At 46.4% G+C, this 25,853-nt stretch overlaps 1 protein-coding gene across 7 annotated transcripts in view; it reads left to right on the top strand.

Moving 5' to 3' along the window:
- Positions 1-10,142: 10,142 nt before the first annotated feature.
- The window catches only part of MRAS (muscle RAS oncogene homolog), a 38,377-nt gene continuing 22,666 nt past the window's right edge, over positions 10,143-25,853 (top strand). For 3 of the 7 annotated variants that reach the window (XM_039555286.1, XM_039555285.1, XM_039555291.1), the window contains exons 1-2: positions 10,318-10,384; positions 10,626-10,795. The gene's annotated coding sequence lies outside the window, so the exon portion shown is untranslated. Of the gene's footprint in view, positions 10,158-10,317; positions 10,385-10,482; positions 10,796-12,374; positions 12,533-25,853 lie in introns of those variants that run through there. The other 4 variants (XM_039555290.1, XM_039555289.1, XM_039555288.1 and 1 more) reach the window with 3 other exon arrangements.

The raw sequence follows: 25,853 nt of genomic DNA, 5'->3' as shown, positions 1-25,853 counted from the left end.
AGTCCTATCCTGTTGCAGGACACACAAATGTTCACACTCTAGTGAGAAAGGGTCTGAGGATGGGGAGAAGCTATTGGATATACACACAGGGAATCATTAGAGAGCTGGAAACAATATTATAATGTTGGGTTCTTTTTCTTCATCAGTCTTTAGTTTTCTTCCTTGGAAGGGACTCAGCTAACTGAAGACATCAAGGAGGTGCTGAAGAAGCTTATGGCAACAGGGGCAAAAAGCAGTGCAAGGCCGAGACAAAACACTGAGATACTGGGTAGAGAGCAAAGCCACAAATATTACCTAGCCCCTAGAGCTTTCTATGGAACTCTGAAGTTTTTCCCATTTAAAGAGTGGAACTCACAAAGATTTTTGGCCTCAGATTTAAGGTTTCTTCATGAAAGGATATTGCACAGCTCAAAATGCAGTATGTGAAATCACTGAGAAAATGTCTGCTCTTGGACATTGCTGACTAAAGGTGCTCAGAGGTCCTGTGAGGAGGTCCACACCAACCCTTTTTATTATTTGAAGCTTATGTCATCATAGAATTGTGTTGAAAAAGAGCTTTAAGATCATTGAGTCAGACCATTAACCCAGCACTACCAAGGCCACGATTAAACCATGTCCCCAAGTGCCACATCTACACATCTTTTACATACCTCCAGGGATGGTGATTTAGCCACTTCCTTGGACAGCCTGTTCCAATGCTTAACAATCCTTCCAATGAAGAAATTTTTCCTAATATCCAATCTAAGCTCTCCCTGTTGCATTTCCTCTGTCCTGCCACTTGTTACCTGAGAGGGGTGAGGAGAGAAATAGGCCTTTTTGTCCCTTCCATGGAAACTTAAGGCACTTATCAGCACTTCAGCTAATGATTCAAGTTTTGCACAGGTCTAGACTACTCTTGTGCTCAGTTAATGTATCTTGTAGCTGATATATATGCTAGTTTGGATTCAGAGCCCATTTAAGAACATCTTCCTTATCTCTGAAGGAATTTGCATGCCTCACTGTTCTCCTTGCATAATGAGGAAAGCCTGACCCTCCAGCTTGTGAAAATCACCCCACAGATAGTGAAAATTACCCCACTTTTGCATCAAAATTTTTGCCTGGGTCTAGTGACCCCACCCTGACTGGGAGAGATAACTTGACCAGGCAGAACAGTGCTGGGCTGACAGGAAATTGGCAAGCTCGGTTCTGCAAAGAGCTGCTCAGCTGGGCTGCTGCTGCGTGGGATGCGAGGATAAGAAACCCTTCCGGGATGAGATCTGGGACACAGCTCGGCCCTGTGTGTGGGCTTCACTACCAGGGTCACATAAGACCCCTGTTCCTGCAAGTAAATTTTAGAAGAGTGCTCAGCATAATTTGAATATCCCAGCATGGGGTGGGGGTAAGGGAGCAGCTTGGGGGCTCCTCCTCTCACCCTTCATCCTCATAGGAATTAAACATGAGAGCTAAGTGCTCGCTTTTCTGAAGCTATTATTGGCAACCAATGCAAAGTGTCCCTTTTCATGACAAGTAAATGACCTGCTAAGTACAAGCTATAAAAATTCAGGTCATGTTTTCTGTTTCATTAATATGCTGCCTGACAAAGCCTTTGCCTGCTGGGGCTCTCTGCTGAGGAATGGGAGTTAGAAAACCCTTAAGGATTTCTCACTGTCTTTATGAGATAGAAAGGCAAGCAGGCTTCTGAAGGAAAGACGGCTCCCAAAAGACAGGCTTTGTGTCCTGATCTCATGAGCAACCCCAGGAGGAGGCAAGTAATGCCATTTACACACACAGTCCCAGTAGTGTGGGGTTCGAATGCTTTTATATTTCACTAATAGCTGGGCCTGACTGTCCCAGAAGTCAATAAGAAGGTTCTTTTGATTGCAACAGGCAATGGACCAAAAATGCTATTTAGACACAGAAGTGTTTGTTAAGTTGGCAAGGAGGGGGAGAAGAACAATATTAATCAGAAAGAGGATTCAAGGGAGAATCTCTCTGAAATGTTTTTCTACAAAAATCATAGAAGCGTTTACATTGGAAAAGATCTCTAAGATCCTCAAGTCCAGCCATTAACCCAGCATTGCCAAGGCGACCACTAAACCATGTTCCTAAGTGCCACATCTACATATCTTTTAAATACCTCCAAGGATGTTGATTCAACCACTTCATGGGCAGCCAGTTCCAAGGCCTGACCACCCTAACAGTGAATAATTTTTTTCCAACAAACATCCAATCTTAACCTTCCCTGGTTCAACATGAGGGCATTTTGTCTTGCCCTGTCCCTGGCTATCTGGAAAAGGAGACTGACCCGCACCTGGCTACACCCTCCTTTCAGGGAGTGGTAGAGAGCAAAAAGGTTCCCCCCAAGCCTCTGTTTTTCCAGGTGAAACACCCCCAGCTCCCTCAAATGCTTTTAATAGGACTTGTGCTCCAGACCCCTCACCAGCTTCCACAGCTACTGTAGTCTTTGGGCCAGTAGCATCATGAATTTACCGGAGATGGTTGTTCCTTTCACATAAAACTGTCTTTCAGAAATCAGAGAACTGTGTCTCTGCAGAAGACACCCAAGGTGGATTCAGAGGGTGCATCCCTTCTAGCTGTAACTACAAGGATTTCCCATAAAGGACGTAGCGAGGCTGGACCTTCATTCACATGCTTGGCTCGAGCTGGATTAATCTAAAGCTGGGTTCTGGATCTAAAACCTTTTCCCCATGTAGGGAGTTTGGCCTTGAAGGTGTGAAAAACGAGGTTCACTCTCCTGTTAGAATTTAAAGAGTTTAATATAAAGACAATAAGAGACACATAAAATAAAGCAAAGGGATAATGGCCGGGTGCCTTGGCACTCTGCCAAGAGCACGCCTGATGCTCGAGGTGAGTCCTTTTTATACCATTTTTACTGTCTGTTCTCTATTCATATTAAAACTTTTCCTGGAGCTGTTCTGCATGGCCACTCCTTGGTGCTGCCTTTTTAGAGCATGCGTAGTCTTCTGCCTTGTGGTTTTATTTCTTTTGATTCTTGGGGTTGGGCCCGCTAGGTGAGAGTCGATGGTAGGGTGGATCTCTTAATTCCTCAGACAGTCAGGGCTGATAGCAGCTTTGGGCCTCTTTGCCCCCCGGGCAGAGCGGTGATAGCGGCTCTCGGACCCTCCTGGCCGCCCGTTCTCCGGGCAGAGCAGCCTTTGGGCCCTTTTGTTCTCTGGACAAAGTGGTGATTAGCAGCTTCTCAGGCCTCATCCTCTGCTTGCTTGGAGGTTATCTTACTTGCTCACACTTGCTAACATTCTTGCTAAAATGAGAGAAAACTACATCCACACAGCAAAAAGCATTTCTAACATTATATAATATCTACCTTCATACTTTGCGAGAAGCCAATACTATAATATATGTTTATAACAAAGGAATTTGAAGAGCATTAGGTTTTGCTCTTGGCAATATTGAGTAGCATGTGTCCTGCCTGCCTTCCTGACTGTGTTCTCTGGGCCTGCAGGGTGGTAACAGATGGGCTGTCCTGCCTAGAGCTGAGGTTTGGCTTTCCACCTCCAGGTCAATTCCCATCTTCTCACCTGTCCTGCTTCCTCAACTACAAGCCGATAAAGTGAGTTTCACATGGAGAGCATGGAGGCTGAGACGTAGCTGCGAGATCCAAAATGTAACCTGACTGCCATTCAGAGGGTTATAAACAAATCATTTATAAATAAACATCACTGCCATTCAGAGGGCTATAAATATTTCCTTGAGCCACCAGATATTTCCAGGTTTGGCATCCAGGTGTCCTGATGAATTACTTCTTGCCAAATGTAGGTTTTAGGGACCTGGCTGCTTTGTGCCCTTTGTGTTGTTCACTATCATGTATCTCGTTCTGTACAGTGCTCTTGCCCAGAATGCCAATGTTTTGGAGCAGCACTATCGGCCTCATTCCAGGGATACTCAGCCTGCAATGAATGCATTGATTCATAGCTTATTTTCAAAGCCAGAAGGAATTGCTATGCTGATCTGCTCTGACCTCAAGCATTCAGTGGGCACAGGAGTATTTATAGCTCTGTTTATAGCATTCTGCTCTGTATACAAGTGAACAGGGACAAGTAAAGAGCAGATTCCCTGTCCCAGTGTAGGTTTGACAGCCACTACAAGCTCAACTGCTTTATTAAGGTATTGCCCTCAGTAACTGGCAGGGCAGATTAGCCCTGCCAATTCCAGAGCACGTGGGCAGAGAGTCACCCACACATAGCACTTGTGCATACAGTTATGGTCTGTCTGCAGCACCAGCAGAAATAAGCTCCAGGTGCAAGGGCAGAGATGTGGGAAATCCTGGGCCTGTGTTTCTTAGTCTCCATGCTAAGCCTGTATTGTCTCTTCTCTTGCAGGATCATCTGTTCTAACCATATGGAAGCAGCCCAAAAGATGCGTAAGATCACTGGATAAGATGACTGAAATGAGCTTAGGAAAAAATAAATAACTTGTAGGGAGGTTCCAGAGAATAGCAGGACAGAGCCACCACCAACTGCAGCTGCTACAGCTCTCCCAGTATAGTATCTCTCAGGGTGTGTTCCCTGCTTTGTATTTGGAGTCACAGGCTAAGACACAGCATGTTCCAGAGCACCATACTGCTGCATTTCAGATGTGGTGATGAACTGACCTGACCCAAGCTCAAGCAGTCCCAGAAGATAAGCTCACTTCTGTGTGGAGCTGAGACCATCAAAATGGAAACAATGCTAAAAGTTACCTCACTTTCCACTTGATGTGTCCTGTCTTTATGCCTTGCAGCACACAGCCAGTCTACAGGCCACTTGTCTTTTCCCTGCACTTAACTCTGTTGCCTGAGCTCCTGATGTGTGGTGAACGTCCAGCCAGAAACCTGAGCAATAACCAAATATATTCATTAGACAGATTAGCTAGTTTTTCTTCCTGTTCAAGGTCACATTTCTGCAGGTTATTGCCCTGAAACTGCCAGTGCAACATAAGACACCCTTGTCACTTTTTTCCCAGTAAAATGGAATTTACTACATTCCTTAGAATATTATTTTCATAGCTAAATTTTGCTAGAGTTCTGATTGACTTGCGTCCTGTCAGGTTCAAATTCCCCTGAGAGCCTGCCTTTTTCACCAAACTATATTTGTGAGTGAACACATAATTGACTAACATTGTACATTCCTTGGATGAAATCCCTAAGAGGAAAAGTAATTGCTTTTTTACATGCACAAATGGTAAAATCGCTGGAGCTAATGCTCTGATAGTTAAGAGAAGCAGCTATTAATATTTCTGCATGGAAGCAGCATAGCCACCAAGGCTCTTGCAACTGTGTCTCACAGTCTTGCTCTTGGGCAAAGTATATGCAGTCATCTCTAATCTGTTCCATCTCTCCTCAAGCAGCTCACCCAGCAGTGTGAACAAATTGCCTGGAAATGTCGTCATCGGGCTTCATCTGGCACTATCTCCCCTTCTGTCTGGGTCATTGATTTCCTCATCTCCTCTGCCTTGAAACTCACATCATACATTAATTTGTGGCTCTCCAGTACTGAAGCAGCTGCACTGTGCCTTCACTGCTCAACACCAGCAGCTTTCAGCCTCTGAAGTGTCCTTCACTGCTTCTCACATGAAGACCTCCTGAATGTGTCTCAAGTGGCCTCCCTGCCTGCCACATAACAACATGTGCTCTGCCAGCTTCTGTTTCACCACAAGAGAGCTTAGAGCCCTTCTGCTTTCGGAAATTGGGTAAGATTCAGTCTCCTTCCTACAATGACTCAGTGTGCTGCAGAAATTACTCCTGCCTTGTATGAGCAGCTACTGTGGATCTCTCAGAGCTGTGCCAGTCTCTGCTAGCCACCAGCTGCCCTCTGGAGAGCACAGCAAAGACCTGGGGCTGCTCCATGCTCTGGTCTTATGATTGCTAAATATAGTCCATTGATAAATAACATAAATGCATGAAGGGCACAAGAATCAACAGTTGTTGCAGTTGCTAATGCAGCCTTTTCCTCTATCCTTTCGCCCGTGTCACTGAGGCCTTTCAACATCACCCTTTGCATTTTGAGTAGGTACTGTATCTTTGCACAGCTATTTCCAAGGATCTGATCTGGCCAGCAGAAACTTACTTTCCTTGGGTTCTATTAGGAGTAATGAAAGTCCCACCTTTCCTCAACACTTGTAAACTGAGTGCTTCTGACATGGAAATAAGGGCAAGATGGTGAGACCTCAAATGTGAAGCCCTTACTCCTAAATTAACAGTGATCTTAATGGGAATAATTCCATTCAAAGGATGTGTCAGATAAAATGACTCTATTTCCTCAGGGAAGCATGTTCTTTTTCAAAGCTCTGCCAATCCTTGCCTTTTTAGAAACCAAATTAGCAGTCTCTTTGTTTCACAGCCAAATTCCTCATCCTAGGCCTGGAATATGTCTGGAAAAATATTTCTAGAGAATCCCCTGTTATAAATAACCTGGAGGGAAGTATTCTTTGTATCCTTCCTAGAACAAAGAGCAGTAGGCTGTAAAAGGGCATGGAGAAAGGGCTGATCTCTTGTACTAGAGAAAAAAAATCTTGATCTTGAGGCTGATGTTTGCATCATGTGCTCAAGATGAGTCACATGAAAGAGAAATTGAGATAAGAGCAAAGACTCCTGAAAGAAAACGACTGATTTTAATCTCTGTATCCCCGATTACATGGTCTTTGCTATAGAAATAAAAGATCTGCACTTTGCTGTAATGTCTCCTTAAAAGGTGCAGCGCCACCAGTTCCCCTGAGCTTCCTACCTGTGCCCTCACTGTATGTTCCCTAAGTCTCTCAGGAGGTTTTTTCTTCATGACCCGTTTATAGAGGGTGCTCATGGTCAGCCTGTCCCAGGCCTCCCACAGCTGTCACATCCACACCATGTCCCATCTCCAGCCTCACTGACTCTGAGGCAGTCACATGTGAACTTTCATCACTTTTATGTAGTTGCATGTGAATATCACTAGATGTCCTCTACTGCTAAGTAGCTTCACAGTGGTCTGTGCCAAGCACCAGAGAAATTTGGTGAAATCAATCTCAGGTGTTTAAGCTGTGTTATACCTTCATTGTTCCTAGCCCATAGAAAAACAGCAATATTGCTCATCCACAGCCCGAAGAAGTGATCTGCTATCTCTGACCAACTGGACTTACAGAGGCAGCAAAGCTACTGCATTGGTTTCATGCAGATTTGGAGTCAACTGGCAGTGTAGGAAAACCTCAACTTTTTTATTTGCAGCTCATTTGAGACTGAGTCATCAGACAGGGTTCAGGCTGTGGTCTCCTTGTGCTCTTCTCCAAATTCAACACCAAGGGTCAAGCCCGCAGGACTTCTGCTCTAACAAGGTCTGATCTGGTGCAGGATGGTGCATTTATCTCTGCAGGGTGCAGGCAGGTACAGCTCCCTGCTCCAGCACGACCTGCCTGTCCTCCAGACAGTGATGCCAGGAGCACCTCGGGTTAGTTCTTGGGAGGGCCATTGCATCCCCTCAAACCCCATCTCCATCCTCTGACTTCCCCAAAGTGACCTCTTATCCCTGGCTATGTGGCACCAGCAGGAACTTGTATGGACAAAAATCTTACCCATTGCACTGTTCCTGCAGGGAAAACATTTCTCCTTTTTTTGTGCAAACAGTCCCTGCCTTGCTGTGGTGCTGTGCAAACCCTCGTGTTTGCAACCTCCTGCTGCAGAGCTTGGGCAAGGGAAGTGCCAACAAAACAAGCCAAGAGGCTCATGCTGCACTAGCCCATTCAGCTTTAATATGGGATAATAAACAGCCCCATTTATCTAGACCTAATAGGGAAGTATTATACATATATAATGCATCCTCTGATTTAGTGAGAACTTACCTGAAGTATAATCTGCCTTGAGGAATTCAGAGGCTGTACAGCCACTTTAATCTATTCACTGAAGCTGAAACAGACTGGAAATGTCATGTGCTTAAATCTGTGTGGGGGAAATGTTGGCTGAAATTTTAAAGCACTCTTCTCTTTTAGCTTTGTATTTCGTTCCAAGGTTTTAAGTGTCGCCCATCCTGCACTCACATCCCCCCAGGGAGGGCTGGTAAAGGGGAGGCTCTTCATGCCACTGCCTCTGCTGTCAAACTGAACGTGATGTTTTCTTTGAGGGCTCCTTGGGGTGAGTCAGCAGGATACAAAAATGCACTTAAATAGGAGTTGTATTGTATAAGGGCTCAACCACAGCAGCAATTCCCCTTTAGCAATGTTGTTAACTAATACGTACTACAAGAAATTTAATGCTGCTCCAGATACTGGCTGGAATTGAAAGAGGAATTTTTGGCTTTCCTCCATCCATAATTTTAGTATTTCTTATGGGTTGGAAGGCTACTGAGAACTGAGCAATAGCCCAGATACCTGACATACAGGAGCCAGGCCACAGGCTTTTCCTCTCAAATGCTACTGACTTTGGTATGAATTGCATCACAGATTTTTGGGTTTAGGTGTCTGAATATTTGGCTTGGTTGGCAAAATGCACCTATCTCCACAGAAGCAGAAACGTGCAGCTCTGAAGGGTGATCTGTTCAAGATACCCAAATACAAAGTGGGGTGCTCAGATTTAAAGATCTAAACCTGAAATCTTTGGCCTATCAGTCCTAGGACTGCTGTGTCCCCAGCACTTACTGACAATATTTCCAAACCTCTGAGGGTGTGTAAATGACCTCCTGTGTGCAGCTTTGCCAATTCTGCCCTCACTGGTGGCAAGATGTGCTGATAGCAAAAACCTGATTCCTCGTAACCGGTCACCTCCATCACTGCACAGCAGTCTGCCCTGGGAATATGAGGAGACTGTTTCAGAAGGAAAATTTGTAACCAGCAGGGAAGCTCAGTTTCACACCAAATTCAGGTGCAAACATGTGACTCCTGTTGACATGCATGTCTTACAAAACCAGCTGTTGATTCATGTGAACAAAACACATCTGTCCCACAGTTTGGTTGGGAAAGCCAGTGGGGATCCTCCTGGTTTGGTCCCTCTCGCCTCCTCCATGCTGCTGGACCGATGCAGATTTTGAGGCAGATACTCATGTATCTTGTATGTAAAATGGCACTACGCTTCTCTCTGCCTCTTACACGTGTGGAAAAGAGAGCACGGAGTCTGTCTTGTTCTGTGCACGCCACAGTGCTGTGCCAGATTCCTTGGGTAGATCTTTCTGGGGACTACTGGAGTGTACGTAATGCTAATTCGGCACAGGAGGAGAGCTGGGACTGTTCACTTGGGTTTAAGAACCATTTTGAGCTCCTGTACCTCTGCTTTGCACACCACCAGGGAGGTAAGCCCTGACACAGCAAGGTAAATCAGCAGGTGCCTAAATGTAGCCCCCCTGAGATGCTCTGGGCGGTCAGCACTGAGCACCCTGCAGGGCTGTGGCCAAGGTGCTCCTGTGGTAGGACACATGCTTCCTGCCATGGATTACTCTCACACAGCCATTGCCAGCATCCTTTGTGAGGGAAGCATGTGTCAGTAAGTGTGTGTAGGTGCGGGAGCAGAGCTTTTGCTGGTGTTAGGTGCAAGGTGTAATGTGGCAAAGGAGCCTGTGGGTGACATGGGAAGCACTGCTTTAGTTCTGTCTCCCATTGTCAGCCAAGGGCACAAATGAGAGGTAAGAAAAGTAACACTGCCGATGTGTTCCCCAAGTGCTATATAGGATTAGCTCTGGTATTAAACATGAATTCTGTTATTGGGATAAAAGTCGATGAGGCTTCTTCGTATTAAGTATGAATATGTATATATATGGGGGAGGGGGAGAAGGGGAGTTGTGTATGCACAGTAGCCGGTTCCCAAGGCTCGGTGTGTGCCGTGTTCATGTGGCCTGAACGGCGCTTGTACCAGTCTGTGCCCTCCGGCTGCTGCCCCGTACATCAGACAAAAAAACTGCTGCTTACTCTCCTCCTCCTCCTCGTTTGCTGGCGGCTGCACAAACCCCGCGGCCCGGAGGGTCGGTCCGCTCCCCTTCAGCCACAGCCCCGTGGGGCCCGGGGTGCCGGGCGGGGAGAGCCGGCCCGAGCGGTTTAAGGTGCCGCCGCTGCCGCCCCGCTCCACCTTAACGCGCGGCGGCGGCGGACGGGCCCATTGCCGCGCCGGGGGTCGGCGGGCCCGGACCCCCGGGAGCCGCGCCGCCGCCGCGCCCGCCGGACAGCGGCACCCACGCGCGTCCCAAGTGCCACACGCGGCCGGGCCGCAGGTGACGGCGGGTCCCCGCACCGCCGCGAATCCCCCTCCGGCGGCGCCCGGCCCGGCCCCCGGCGGCGGGGCCGGGCTATTTATAGCAGCCGCCGCGGCGATATAAGGGATGGCCGGGCGCGGGCTGCGCTGCCGCGGCCGCCGGGGCGAGAGCGTGCGGGGGCCGCCGGCGCTGCCCGGCCGCGGGCGCCTCTGGGCGGGCGCTGAGGGCGCGGCCCCGCAGCCCGGGTGAGCGGGCGGGGAGCGGGCTCGGAGCGGTGCCGCTCCGTTCTGTGAGCGGGGCGGGGGGGGTACGGCCAAACAAACAATAACCTAGGTTTGCTCTGCCCGTCCCCCGCGGGGCGCGGGACAGCGCCGCGCACTTTCGGCGCTCCACGCGTGATAAGCCTGCGAGAGGGGCGGGACTGCCGTGACACCCGGCGGTAACGGCGGCGGAGCTTCACCCTCTGCTTCTTCCTTCTCCCCACAGCGATTCCTGCTGAAATGCGGCGCCCCACGCTGGCATGAGCCCCCCCGTCGGGAGCAGCGCACCCCGGGCACCGCCGCTTTCCCTGGCCGCAGCTCGGTGTTGGGAAGAAAGGGCTGTCGCCGCGGAGCCGCCGCTCGCAGCAGCGCCGGGCGCCGGGCGCGGGACGGACGGTACGGGGGCTCCGTGCGGCGGGTGGGCTGCGGGGGTCGCGGGGTCCCTGCCCCGCTGAGCGCCGGGAAAAGGGAATGTATGCCGCAATGGTCGGAACGGCGTGCGGTCCGTGTCTTCTCCTGGGTGTGCGCTGAGGAGAGGGGTCGCTCTGAGTTACGCGTTGTAATGGAAGATCTTTGTAAGTTGAGGGCTTGTTGGATTTTTCTGGTGTCAGGGGTTACACACCCCCGCCACAGATTCAGAGCCACGATAATGTTTTACTTTCCTACCGCGGGTGTGTTCTGATGTGATCTGGGTATGGCGAGGTTTCTTATCTTGCATTAAAATTGCTCTTGGATCACTGAGTACTTTGTATAAGCTTCCATAACTTTTATAAGGATAGTGATGCTATCTTCAATTACGAAGAAACAGGGAGAGGAGGAGGTACGGGTCTGGGAGGTTTTTTTCTGGCTTTACTTTACTTTTACTTTGCTTTTTTACTCTCTGCTTCAAGAAAACAAACTGAACCGCAGATAGGACAATGATTTCTCAGATCTTGTGATTGGGATTGCTGGGTATTAGAAAGAAAACTTGTAGGTTTTCTGTTTGCTTGTTTTTTTTAATCAATGGCTCAAGAGCCCTAGAAACAGCATATAAAGCCCTGCTTCCTAGATGGAGAAACTAAGATAAAGCCACGCTGACTGTAAGCTGAGGAGCAAGTTAAGTGTTAGACTTCGGGTGGATCAGTCGCAAGCATCCTTCACTCCTCTGCTCCAGTGACCCTCCCTGTCGAGCTGATCACGTCGTGAAACAAATTGGGACTTCCCACCCGCAGGCTGGACTGGAGATAGGGCTTTTCTTAGAAGAGCAAAGCGCTCAGGGGAGTCCTGACCCCAGTGTGAGGCTTTTTCCCAGCACAGGGGGCTGTAGCCCTTCAGCACTGTCAGCTGGCACTGTTCTTGAGTAATGTCAAGGAAATACAAAAATCTAAACCACCAACTCCTCAGGTAGCCTAAATCATCTAAGCCTGGATTTTGCTGGCAGGCTTAAAGGGATGCTATTGGCTGGAAATGTTTATGTACATCTTACCTGGAAACTGTTGTTCATACAAGAGTTGATATTAAGAAAAGCGAATCAACTTTATAGTCGTACCAGCTATAGATGTGCTTTCTGAATTTTCACTCTGAAATGATCTGGTTAGCTCAGGCTCTTTCTGCACAAGAGAGATGCATTTCAAAGGCCTAAAACTGTCATTTTTCTTTATGAAAGGTACTTGTCTCTTGCTTTGAATCTGTAAAAACAGATTTGCAAGAACAGGGTCTATTAATTTAAGAAAGGTTAGGAAAAAGATAAGAAAAAGAACAAGGGGTGTGGCAAGGAAATTATGAAGTAGTAGCTTTAAAGAAAAACACCTCTCTGTAGTAGAGCTTTGGACTGCCTAAGAGAGGTAGGCTTTCCTTCTAGATACTTGAGTCTGAAAATACAAAGCTGACAGCATCTCCTTAAAAATAATAGTGTATCTAGAAAATAGGTATGAATAGCTTCATATTATAGTTCTGCATCAATTTGTCTTTCTTTGATTTTGCTCCTCTGTTCCAGGAGATATCCAATATGATAGTGGATAGCCCAGACTGCAGAGGGCCAAACACCCCACCAGCATCACTCCTGAACTAGAGCAGCTGCACTAGGGCCAGTGCTGGCCCAGCACCTCTTTTCAGAAATGATGTGAGAAGCAGCTGTATTTATTGAAGTTTTTGGTGGGTATTTTCACAAGCTCAAATTTTTTTTGCAGAGGAACTAAGAATTGCAGAAACTAAACTTGCCTTCTTCGTGGGGGGAGTTTTGGTATGTGTTGCGCTGGATGGTTTTATCTTAAACTGGGACTGAGGCTAACACTAAGGAGGAATAACATTGTATCAGAATGTGGTTAGAGAGGATTTTCTTCCTTCTCCCCACACATGTTTTTTGGCACTGGTGGAGACATGGCATTTGGGGACTGGAAGGAGGAGGAGTCCTGTACATGAGGTGGTGTTGTCATTGGCAAAGGCAGTGTAAGGCAGGTGCATATAGGAAAAATGGATGTGATGCTTCATTATTGTTGACATTGTGCTGTGATTTCTTAGGACTCTTCTTTAACTGTAGCATTCTGTACCCAAGACCTCCACGGCCCATTAGCTGCACCATGTGCTCCTAGTGGTGTTTCAGGGCTGACAATATTGGGGCAGAAACTCTACTTCCCTCTCTTAAATGTGGAGGGCTCCTTGAGGAAAACTGTTCAGCTTCATTCGTTTCTGCCCTTTCAGTTTTGTCATCTTTCCTTTGGTGTGAATTATTTTTTGTGGTTGGGCTCAAGCCAAGAACCTCTACCCACAGCTGCCAAGTCTGGCAATCCTACTGACCTGCTGGCTCCAGGTGAGTCAGGTCTTTAGGATGAATCAGTGTGCCCTGTAAAAGTTTTAGGCTCCAGACTTCAGCTTGACCACTCTTAATAATTTGGTTTTGCCTGATTTATTTGTTTGTCACTGCTTCAGCCATGCTGTCACTTCTGGTGGCTCCTTCCTTCAGACTTGCTCAGCTTTTGGAGCCATGCAGGGCCTCTAGTGCGGAGCAGTGCCCCTACACTTTGTGGAGCTGCTTTTGCCTCAGCATTGTAACTTCTCCATGACTGCTCATCCCTTTACTTCTCTTACCTGCACAGGTGGAGTTAGGAGGGATTGTGCCTCAGCATGGGAATGTGCAGCTCTCAATGCAGGGAGTACTTCGGGCTCTAGAGGTGGAGAATATTAACATGAATCCACAGGAATGAAGAGGGGAGTGTTTTTGCATGGTGGTGGTGTTTGCATAGGCTTTTACTGTCATAAATAAGTAGATCAGGGTTCAGGGGACAGATTTGCTATGAAAAATAAGGAATTAATTTTCAGGCTTCCAAGGTAGGGCTGAGGAAGAGATGTGGTGCTAAAAGATATGGAAATGTGCCTTGAAAGTGACCTTTCACTATTTTTGTTGTGTGAAGCACCCAAGTTTAATGAAGTACAAAGCAGAGGGGGTTGGAAGGATTTGGTCCAAGTGAAAACAGAAAGAGCGTGGGACTGGCAGATGGGAGGAACATTAGCCCACTCCTTGGTGGAGTTGTTGCTTCTTTCTCCTGTTGTTGCTTACAGGGGTGCTTGAGAGAAAATACTCATTGGGGAGGGAAGAATAACCTTCCTGTTCTACTTGAATGTCACTGGGTGTGTTTTTCTCCATGGGGAAACAAAGTTTCAGCACTCCAGTGGGTCACATCCTGAGTGTTTGTATCCTAAGTAAATCTAGAGCAACTCCATCTACTTCAATAACATCTGCAGTAAGCCATGACTGGCTCTTTCTGAACAGAGAGGAGAAATGAACAGCTGTAACTTCAGATACTGAAATTTTTGGCATACTCATTTTTTTGAGATTTATGACTCTTTTATTCTCTGTTTGAGAATGTAGTGGAGCAGTTGCTGATACATGCACGTGTATGTGTAAGAAAATGTCGGCAGAGGAGTAATATATATGGAAATCTTGCATAGAGATAGAACAGGCAGCCAGCTTGCAATTAGATAATGAAATAATTGTATAAAAATATGTCTCCTGAAATAATGATTGAGGGAAGGGCTCAGGACAGGGTTGGGCGAGGTTAACAGTATTTTTAAGTAGTTTACTCTACTGGTAGTATTTATGGTACTCATTATTGACTCTCCTGCAATTTTGCTCTTTCAGACACTGCTTTTTCAGTGAGTGGTGCTCAGTGTTTCACAGGCAGATAGGTTTCATCTGAGAGACCAGCCCAATTGTTGGAGCTAGGTGAAGGGATGGGAAACATGCCCCCAAGTACTTTCTCTCTCACAGACTGGCCAAAGGTGGGTAGACTGAGGTCAGCAACTCTTGCAGGTACTGATGAATCTGCCTCTCACTGAGTCCACTTTTGTTCTTTCTAAAATGGGGTAGTGGATATTACTTCTTTGTGGGGTGTGTTGGGACCATAAATATAGCTGAGATACTTCAGAAGGCATCTAAGTAGCTGAGACACTCTTGGATGGGATTCCCCTTCCTGCTGCTTCTCTTCTGGCCAGAACTGACCAGCAGAAATGCTCAGTGCTTGTACAGTTATTTATTAATTTTTGGCTAAATTTTGTTTGACTCAGAATAAGTTTGACACTGATAGGCTCAAGACTAAAATCTTTAACTACTTTCTTTTACTTTCTTCTTCTACTAAAGAGCAGATTAAAAAGTTCCAGGCACTCCTTCACCTTCTCCCAAATAACATAATCCCTGCCTTGCCTTCTCTTTGAGAAGGTCTGCTTCTGGAAAGAATGTTGTCCAAAGAGAACTTTATGCAGGGTGGTAAAAATGGTTTAGTCTTTCTTCATCCCAGCTGTTGACTGCATCTGCCTAGTTCTTGGTCTAGAGATGAATGTCACTGAGGACTTTCTGGGGACTATTTTGCATCTGAATGGTGACTTGTAATGATTCATGTAATGGGCCAAACCACTGGTTTATGTAGTGACTGGTGCTAGTCCACTGAAGTCCAAACAGCTGTTCCAAGTTTCCATAATCTCCAGTGAAAACAAGTACAACTGCATCAGTCTGCAGCCAGTTTACAGTAAACCTACTCCCTGGGCTGTGGGTTAACCTCCTTAAATATCCCCTGTGGTCAGGTCTGTTACACTTATATGTGAAAATAAGTCTTGGTGTGCTTTGTGATTTACTGGAGTGTAAATAAATCAAGAAGGTCTTTCATGTTCAGGCTCTCTCATCAGCATATATTAGTAACGCTCATCAGCTTTTGACTGGAACTGTGATGGCATAATTACTCTGAAAGGGTAACATATTTAAAACTACCTGTGTGACTTTGGGAGTTAGATTCCTCAGACTCTTAGTCATTATTTTAAATAGGAATTAACTTTTTAAGCTATTAAATTTTTAAGCTATTAAAATTCCTATTTTTTTTAATTTATTTTTTAAGCTGGAAGTTTTAAGCAAGGGCTTCTGTTTATCTTGTCTTTAAAATGCCAGTTTCTAGGATGAGAGTGGCAGCTCTGCTACTCCACTCATTTCAGATATTAAATAAGAATGTTGGAGAAACAATTAGAAAAATACTGTGATAAATAAATTCTCATGGGTAATCTTACTAGAGAGGTCCAAGAGGTAAAAATGTACTTTTCAGTCACCTGACAGCAGGATGGATATGAGCATGCATTTTTAGCTTTGTCTTTAGGACAGCTGAGAGGATGACTGATGTCTCAGCTGTTGTTGTAGACAGAGCAAAGCATATATTTCTCCGGACAGGATTTGGTGCACTGAATTCAAACAACTTGTGGCTGGAACAGTTCAAGTCACCGGGGCAAACATGGTTATCAGAAGGAACAGATAGACAAAGAAAACAGTCTTGCATACTCTAATGTTTGTGTAGGTAAGACTTTAATTTGCTATCAGTCCTAGGGTTCTTTTTGAGCAGTGATGGATTAGTCTTGATATCTGTGCAATTTTTAAAGCATTCCTGTAACACTTGTAATGCAAAATCTATTTATTTTGCACCATACCTGTGAGATAGGGACCTGCTATTTATCGCACTTGTACAGCTAGGGAACTGAAGTATTCAGTAAAGCTAAACAAAGCATGGAGGATTGATCACACAAGAAAGTCTGCAGCAGGACAGACAGGAGGGTTCTGAAACTGGGTAATTCCCATGAAAACCAACAAGCTCTGGTTCATGCTTTTCCCATCTGGTTCTTCCTCAGCGCTTCTGAAGCAGCTTGTGACATTTGCTTGGCTAGACAATGTGGGTTTGGTTTTTCTAAGGAAGAAAGCTCAAGCCTGGTAATGGAGGGAGGGAGGTGATGTATGTCTGGGGGAAAATGAAGAATGGGGAGCATCCACCAGCTAGAGATGCCTCCACCACCACTTTTTCAGTGAGTGGCTTGCCCAAGGCTGGCACAGGCTGCTTCTCAGCTACTGAAACTGTTCCTCTGGGCAAACCCCTGCTCTTCCTGTACAGAGAGCCAGCTCTGCTCTTCTTAATAAAGTTGATATGAGTGGCTGGGTTGATGATGGAGCTTTCTGCCCAGCTCCACATCTGCTGCCACAGTGCTGTGTTCCTGTGCTGCCTGGGTTCCCTGATGGAGCAGAGCCTCCACTACTCCATCTCAGCCTTGTGATCAGGGGTCACCAGTGTTTTGGGTTTGGTGGAGGAAGCTGTCCAAAGCTGGCAGGAGGAATTTTTTGTTATGGTTGCATGATGAACAGTAACAAAGTGAGTTTTATTGCTCAGAATGTATCCACGTTTATAGGATGCTATATTTAAAAAGGAGAAAAAATGAGTCATGGGGAGCTATGCTAATGCTAAGTATTTATGTCTACCTCTTGTGAGGCTGAAGGCAGCGGGAGTTGAGCAACATTCCTGTGAAGTGTCTAGAGGATTTACGGATCAAACTAAAGCCTGCTGAAGTCAGCTGTAAGTCATGCTGTGCCTCGCTCCGGGCCCATGTTATGTACTGTGTGTGGGTTACAGTGAAATATTCCTCTTGGGAAACCCAGGAGCACTCAGTGCTGCTGACTTCCCTGGGCTTGGGCAGGAGCTTGACTTGCTCCCAGAGGTTATTGCTCTGCCACTGGAAAGTCACTCCTGGGTCACTGCCAGGGCAGGGATGTTGCTGTGCCTCCCAGGCCATGCCTGCAGCACCATAGGAATGGGTACCTGCGCCCTGAGTGGGAGCAGGGAGAGCCTGGCATGTCTCAGCTTCTCCTGCTCCTCCACAGAAGCTGCAGTCCCAAGGAGACATAATGTCAGGGTCTGCTGCTGGAGCTGGAGCTTTCCTTTCAGAGCTGCAGAGGGACACAGGGATGCCAGCGTTCGGATACTTTCACTTATGGCATGTCTTGACACTAATTCAGTTGGCTTCCACTTAATTATGAAGTGCAAATGTTGGAGTTTGTTTTATTTAGAAGTTCTTTAATGAAATTGCGATCTAATTGAGAGTCCCAGTGAATTCAGCTTTCCAAGTGTCTGCTTGCCAGCATGTCTCAGTTCTTGTCACAGCTATAGGAAGGACTGGGATTAGGATTTCACTGCTGGGTGAGCCAACAATGGAGATGGACTCTGTGAACAAACCCTGACAGCGCCATGTGTCTGAAAAATGCAAATTTGACAATAGCAAGAGGCTCTGCAGTTCCTCTGTTTTATCCACTTATTGAAAGGAGGAGTTTTTGAAGTGTGCAGAAAATAATAATTAAAGTGAAATCTCCAGCTTTATTGGACTTTTTAATTTTGTTTTCTTATGATTTGTTTTGGGGTTTCTTTTTAAGAATTGGTCATATCAGTATAAAAATTAATGTGTTTAAGCTTCCTTTGATATAGTTTTGAATGGTACACTATTGCAGCCTGTTCTGTTTTCCAGTGCAAGTCATGCTCTGGTTTATGGAAACAAATACTTGCTCATCTTGCAAATATAAGAGTTTGAAAAGCTTTTGAGTAGGAATCTGCTCCTTGCATTGCTAGAAGCGCTAAGCCTCATGGTGAGTCTGATGGGCAATAGCTGGAACAAAGACCCACCCAACCAAGATTAAAAGAATGTTGATGGACATCAGTGTAGTGAGAATCACATCCACTTTTATCTTGAACTGGCCTTCCCACTTAAAGAACTACTAAAACACCCACTGTAGCATGTCTTCAAGTACCTGGTGACTCCAAAAACACATTTAAAGGACCTTTTTCTTAAATCTGTCATCCTGTGGTACAAGCTCTTTACCAGCTGGTTGTTGAAACACAGACTCTGAAGGGGTACGAAATGACAAAAGTAACAGGATGCAGATGGAATTTAATCTCTTGGACACATCCAGACACTGTTATCAGGTCTGTCATCTGTACTTAGCATACCCAGATAGCTCTTGAGTGGTCTGCATAGACAGCTGGCAGTTTAGTAGAGATTGTGATCTTCAGAAAATATGTAGCTGATGTCTTGTGTAATACTTGCTGTGGAAGTATTGGTGTCACCAGCCTAAGTGCAACACTTGCTGGGTGGGGAACATCTATCTATAAAGCAGGACTCTTTGAAAGAGGTTATTCAGTACCAAGCACTCAATCCCAGAAAGAGGCATGAGGGGCATTCACAGAGCTGGTGCTGTGGGGTGATGAGCTGGGAGGGAGGAGATCACTGAAGGAATCCCTTTGGCTCAGCAGTGCTTGCTGCTGAGCTGCAGTTGCAGACTGAGACTGGTTTGGTGGCTGCTGGTGTTTTGTGGGGACAAGAATCCCTAACTAACCTTGGAACAGGAGGAGACATGCCCCAGTGCTCTGGAAAAACCCTCAGCTGCTGTGAATTGTTTTTGTGCAACAGTGCAAGGTCAAACACTACCATTGTAGCTCTCAGAATAGTGCATGATCTTGCTGTTAAGGTACCTGCCTGCATCTGACACAGCTGCCCTTGGAGAACAAGGCAAGTATTGCTTGAGCCCACTCTGTGCTTCATTGCTACCTGAAGATACCTTGGTGGTAGCTGGGGAAGGATTGTAGCTCCGAATTAGAAAGTCCAAAGGTTGTGATGAGCTGTAGCGATGAGGTGGACTTGAATGAGTACTTGCAGCACTTCCCTAAGAAAATATTCTGTAGCTCAAGGGCAGAGTGCTTTGAGAGAGACTTCTATTTCCTCCACAGGCTGTGGATGCTTTCAGATCTAATCTGCAAACAGGGAATATGTCAGACATGAGGAACTGTGCAGACCATTTGCTTTTCCTGAGGTTTGGGCAGGTCTGAAGAGATACTGAATGCTCTGTTAAAATGCTCTGCTGGGCATCACTTCCTCTGTGCATCCTGCAGAATAGCTCCATGAAGCACAAAGATGCTGACAAGCTGCTGCATCACCCTAGTCCTGTGAGCAGCAAGGGTTTTGTTACATGAGATTTACTTGTGGAGTATTAAGTTTCAAGTCGTCAAAAGTTTGACTTGGACCGAACGCCTGTGGAGCATGAAAAGGCTTTAATGTTAATCAGCAAAGTTAGCTAAGAGAATATATAATTCCTTATTCTTTTTGCAATGTAGCAAGCCTGTTTAATTAGGCATCTGGGATTTGAATTATTAAATAACAGAACAGTTTCAATCTACTTTTCTGTTGGTAAAGATCTCCAGCAACCCTGTTTTTATTCCATGGGTTTTCAAATTATGAGTTCCAGAAACTCTTTGAACCTCAGGAGGATGACTTACTGTATCCAGGAGGACAGAGAAATAGGACTCTTATTTTAAGGTCTCCTGAGCACAGCAAGTTACTCTCTGTTGTTTACATACCAACCCCACAAGAATATGGAAATAAATGCTAGGCTATCGAAGCAAAGCAGAAAAATTATGTTTTCTGGCATATCCTGCCTCGAAGCATCTGCTTGATTTTGTGCAGCATAAGAATAAATCTTTCTGCTGCACAGAACATGGGGAGCAGTTCTCTGGTTTGGGGTAAAAGAGAATAGAGCAAAGTAAGAGTATCTGCAGTTCATGTGGGTTTGGGAAGCCTCATGAAGGTGGACTAGCATAGCTGAGAAGTAGGCAGGGACAAAGAAGAGTTGTCTCAGCCAGAGCAGTGAAGAACTGCAGAACTTGGGCTGTGGTTGGAGATTTGCCACCTTCAAGGCAATGACAGAAGGGCTGAGGAAATGCCTGCTCGTGTCCATGGTTGGGGCAGATGTGCCAGCAGCCCTGGGCAGGGTGTCCTCGTGGGCAGCGGGAGGCGAGGGACTTGCTGACAAAATCTCCAAGCCCTCCTGACCCCAGACTAATGTATGCTGGCTCCTGTTTGGGGCTGGTGCACTTCAAAAGCCTTGTTGAGTGGAGGGGTGGGTGGACACCGTGGGTGGAACTGGTGACCCAAAATACCATTTCCCCTTCCTAAGGCTGGGCGTATACCAAACTTGTGTCTCTGTGTGGTAAAAGAATATGAACCAAAAGTGCTGAGAGATGCAGTGGTTAAATTGAAACATGCTGTGGCAGGATGAAAGTAGTCTTGTCCCTTACCAGGCCTTAATGCTTTGAGGCTTTATTTATTTTATTTTTTTTCAAGTGGCTGTCCTCCATGTTGTTTCTATCTGTGCTTTTAATAGAGATATTTTTATATGCAGAGATGTGTCAAGATGCCGTCAGGTTAAATCATATCATGTTGTATTGTAACTCACTGGGTTGATATAAAAAAACAATATCTATAGTTGTGTTTTTTTAAACTTTTATGTCTGAAGTGTCATTGAAGGTGCTGAAGCATAAGAGAGCAACTCCATGTAAGGGTCTATGTCCCTTGCAGAGAACTCTGCAGTACAAAGAAAGGTCAAATACAAATTTTTTGCTGTTTCTGTGAGTCTGGTATGTAAAATATGATGCAAATGAGAGATTTACCTGAATTGCCAAGATTAAGGCTAATCCATAATCCCTTTGCTCGGTGTTTAAAAATAATGGCACTGTGCAGGCATAAGAATGGCATATGAGATCTACCCTAAGGCTAGAGCAACATAATGCTACATCCCACTGTTTTTGGGATTTTGGTATCTTGACTTGGTTACAACTTTGCAGCAGGGTAGCTGTACTTCAGAGCTGTGTGGTAGATGGAAGGTAAAAATCCATTTTATGGCAGAACCTAAACATTTCTTTGGAACTTCTCAGCCAAGGTCTGTAGGAGATTGAAACTCAGAAGAACCTGAGCAAGGAAACATGTTCTGACAGAAGGACAGCAGAGTAATTGAACCAAAGCGATGATCTGGAAGAGCTAATCAAGGACCAGGGGTTCATCTTTGAAGGTAGCTCTTGATTTACCTTAATAGTCTAGACTCAGAAACTTTGTCCAGTTACTTTGCTTCATTTGGTTCATGCAGGGTCTTACCTGTGAAGTGACCTTTCCTACTGCTCAGGTAAAGCACAAGTGCTGTACCCTTGTAGGAGCTCTGTAGCACTGCAGGTACAACTGCGGTGTACAGTGGCACTGTAGTACCACTCACAGTTAAGGAAAGGTGAGTGTGGTCCAGCCCCAGAAAATGACGAGCAGTGTGGTGATACCGGTGTTTAACTGATGCTTTAGCCTCTTGTCCCATCAAAGGTCCTTACCTGCCTCTTTTCCAAGACTCAGTGGTGTGTTCACTGTCTGTATTGCTCTGTAGCCCAGCACATCTTCTCATCCCTCTGGGACAGCATCCTCTCAGGGAATCTGACTCTGCAATTTCTGCAAATCTGTCAGTGTCAGCCTGATGATAAGACAGAAGGAGGCATCACATTGGGCGTGGGGTGCTGCGAGGCTGCGTACCTTGAAAGCTGACTTCTGAAATGAGTATAGCAGGGTGTGGTGTGTTTCTCCCATGTGAAAACAGTTTATAGGGCAAAAGCAGGTGTTATTGTTTAGTGTGTGTGAAAAGATGCTTTGTGGCAGTAGTGGGTGTGCCTCTCTCTTTTCCTTTAACTGGCAAGAGAATCTGCTGTTGCTTTTTTCTTTTCTTTTTCTTGGGTTTTTTTCCTGCACCAAATGGTAATCAAGTTTTGAGGGGGTTTATCTTTCCCTGAAGTTGTGGGTGAATTTCTCCTGTGATTGCACAGTGTAGTGGTGGTTGGAGCCCTGCTGTTGCCTTGTTCATCGGAGCTGCTTCACGAGAGCGCAAAACACTTTTGAGGTATGATTTCCCATAGCATGCTAATCCAGCGAAGTGCTGTAGATTCGCTTGCTGGCACTGTTTAAATCCATAATGCAGCACCACCTGCCAAACCACGGGACATAATGGAAGTGTTAATGAATGTACATATACACCCTCCCACGCAGCTGCAAGTTGAATGACTTAGGAGTCAAGGCAGAGAATTTAGGCTGAGTGTAGAAGGAGCCAGACTTAGGGTATCCTAATGCATATCTCTGCTGAAACTGGGGGGTGAGGGGTGGCCACAGGGGTCTATAGTCAGGTCAGCTGGCTGACCCTAAAGTCAGGGTGCTTTCAAAGATGTGTTGATTTTCAGCTGCTGCTCTATGGATTCATCCACTCATGACACCTGAGACGTAGCTTGGGCATTCAACAACAAAGTGCAGGTACCGAGCAGCACCAGCTGGGACACTGGTACCTCTCTTCTGAGGAGGTATTCTCATGGGAGGCTTCTCTCCAGTGCTGGCAGGGTGAATGCACTTGATAGGAGTGGACTTGTCTTGCAAGGGTAAACTCTGTTCCTCAGGGGTGGTTTGGCCACTTACCCACTGGTTTGAGTGTTGAGGTGTGTGTTTGCCACCAGGATGGCTTGTCCCGGCTGGCACAGAGTGGAAGGAGAATAGCAGGGAAAGAGCTGACAGCCAAGGGGTTTGCCAAAGAGAGGGGCAGGAAGAGGCATCAGGGCTGGCCTGGCACATGGCTGGGATGCTGGCAGTGTACATGCACCCTGTCCTCAGGCAGGTTCAATGGAATGCTGTGGCTTTGCAAAACCCTGCATCACCACGTGTGAGGCAGAGGAGGGGGCTGTGCATCCACCCCTCATCCCACTCCTCATCCCTGTACCCAGCCCTGAGGTCTGCCCACCCTCCTCTTTGAGACAAGCAGTTGGATTTGCCAAGTATGGAGTCACCTCCCCAGCATGCTGTACGTAAATAGGAGGCTTATGCTCTTGGCAGACACTGTAACGAGCCTGGAAAAAATTACTGTTATGGGTCCGGGCCCAGTGATGAGATCTTGGAGTCTTCCAAGTGACAGAGTAATGGCATGGACCTGGGAAATGCCTGGAATAGCCTTCCACGCAGTTCTGGGATTTAGCGCCATTAAATTCTAAGTAAAATAGGCCAAGTGCCTATTTGGGTAAATTTGGGAGATAGCTGTTCCTTCATCTTCTGAAGTCCATGCTGGTGAAGCTCTACTAAAGCTCCAGCATTACAGACCAGCATGCTCTCTGTTCCTCTGTACCTGCAAGTGAGTATTAAGTGTGTTTTGGGGAACCAGGAGGACTGTCCTTGATCCAAGACCCTGGGAAAATCTATAGAGAGCCCTACAAGCCTGACCTGTGCCTTGGGGTGTAGAAGTATTGCAGAAACATTAGTGCTGCCCTGTTGCAGATAATGTCAGGGAACACTGTGATGCATGATGAACAGCCAGTGTGTCTGTTTTTCCATAGGATATGTACAACAATAGTCTTTTTGCCTAGGAAGGACATAGACATGAGTCAAGTTTTGGAAAAGATTTGCAGGTAGAGGACAGATTTTGGAAATAGCTTGGAGATCCCCACTCTCCCCACCTTCCTTCATCTGTCTCTCGGACTTGATAGGATTCACCCATCCCCTAGTGGAAATGCTATTACCAGGGAAATTCACAGCCTTCAGCTCTTTGCAGCTGTCTAAGAGATGCAAAGTGTGTTTGCCAGGAGGAAAGGGAGTCTTTAAAAAGCCATTTACATCCTGAAAGACATCCTGTAGCAACACTGGAGATGTAAAAAGCATTAAATACCAAATTGAGCCTGACTGGAAGACAAACTTGGAGCCAAACACATTGATTAATTTGCAGGAGGGTGACTGGAATGAGATGGCCCTGTACCCTTTCTATCCATTAATCATCTCCAAAGCATCCATAAGTGCCATGAAGTCTGCGCCTTGGCTCAGCCATGCGTGGACAGCATGGTGCCCATAAGGCTGCAGGGCAATGAGCCATCAAGGAGCTGGACAGAGGGGTGGAATGCACCCCTTGTTTTGGCAGGGGCTTTGGGACTGATATGGGGAAGGCAGGGTGGAGCTGTGAGGAGGTCCATGCTGGGCAGTCCTTGGTGCTGCTTGGGATCCCCTCACAGCTCCATGCTGCAGCACAGGAATTCGTTGCCTGGACCACTTCCGCCTGCCTAAGGTGATGCTGGTTGAGGCCGGGAGGGCTGTGCCATGCACATCTGGCTGCATTGCCAGCACCAGGCCTGCATGCAGGCAGCAGAACATCTGGGCTCCAAACAGGGCGTTGCTGAAGCACTGGGCTATTGCTTCAGAAACCTCACTGAGCAGTATTAAGAGCAGCAAAACCACCCAGGGCAGTGAATTTGGGGTCTTTTTTATTGGCGTGTCAGCAGGCTGGGATGTGTAGGAGGGAAGCTGCCCATTTCCAGGGATTGTGTGAGCAGGAAGGGCAGCTATTGGAATTCAAAGCCGCTTCCTCCACTGTAAATTTGTTCTTGCTATGTTATCTCTGGCTGGGCAGGGCAGGGGAACATCTTGGCTATCTGCTTTTTTGCTACAGTATGTTTAGGTCAGCTTCATTGGTTCCATGATAACATAGGAGAGGCATTCCTGGCCTCACTAGCAAAGAATTTGCAAGAGTAATACAGGAATCTGTCATCCCTTGATGTCTCCTGAGAGCTTTGGAAATAAATGAGTAAAGAAAGGGATGGTGGATTTAAATTCACAAGAAGTAATGGAAGTAAGAGTAGCTGAGCCAGCCCCCAGTTACTGAGTAGGATGCTCTCATTTCATACCTTGGAAAAAAGGCTTGGATCAGCCTCCAGTGGATACCTCTCAACTGGCAATCATACAGCTTTATTTGAGTTCTTAAGAGACACAGGAATGGATCTTGAGTAACTGTTTTCTTGTCACATAACTGGATTCTTCTACAGAACTGGTAGTGGCAGAGCTGTAACTGCGAATGACCCAAATCTGACTGAACTGTTGCTTTTAATAATGAAAAAAAATCTGGCTTCTGCACCTGACTGCTGGCCTGTCAGAGTGACAGAACTCCTCTTACGTATTTTGAAAAGGGCACTACGTCACCAAGGGAAACAGGCTGAAGATTAATGGAGTTGTGGTGGGAGGTGGAGGAGGAGCTGGGAGAGGGAAGCAGAGTTGGTTTTGGACGACATTTGTCAATATGATTGACTCATGCTGTGCTGCACTTACATACAGATTGGGACACCAACAAGCATGTGCTTCCCAGTAACAAAAACAAGTGAGTCCCTGAACCCAGCCTGGCCATGGGAAAGCTGCTGCTCAGTTCTACAGCAAGGCCTCCTCCTTACATCACTTAGGGATTTGCAGAGGGGGAGGGTGGAGGGGCTGCCTACTACCTAAGCCATTTCCAGTGACGTGGCTTTTTATTATTATTATT

The sequence above is a fragment of the Corvus cornix genome, chromosome 7, assembly GCF_000738735.6.
Source record: "Corvus cornix cornix isolate S_Up_H32 chromosome 7, ASM73873v5, whole genome shotgun sequence".
NCBI lineage: Eukaryota > Metazoa > Chordata > Aves > Passeriformes > Corvidae > Corvus > Corvus cornix.
Note: the sequence above shows the minus strand (reverse complement) of the source record. Positions and strands in the feature narration are given on the sequence as shown.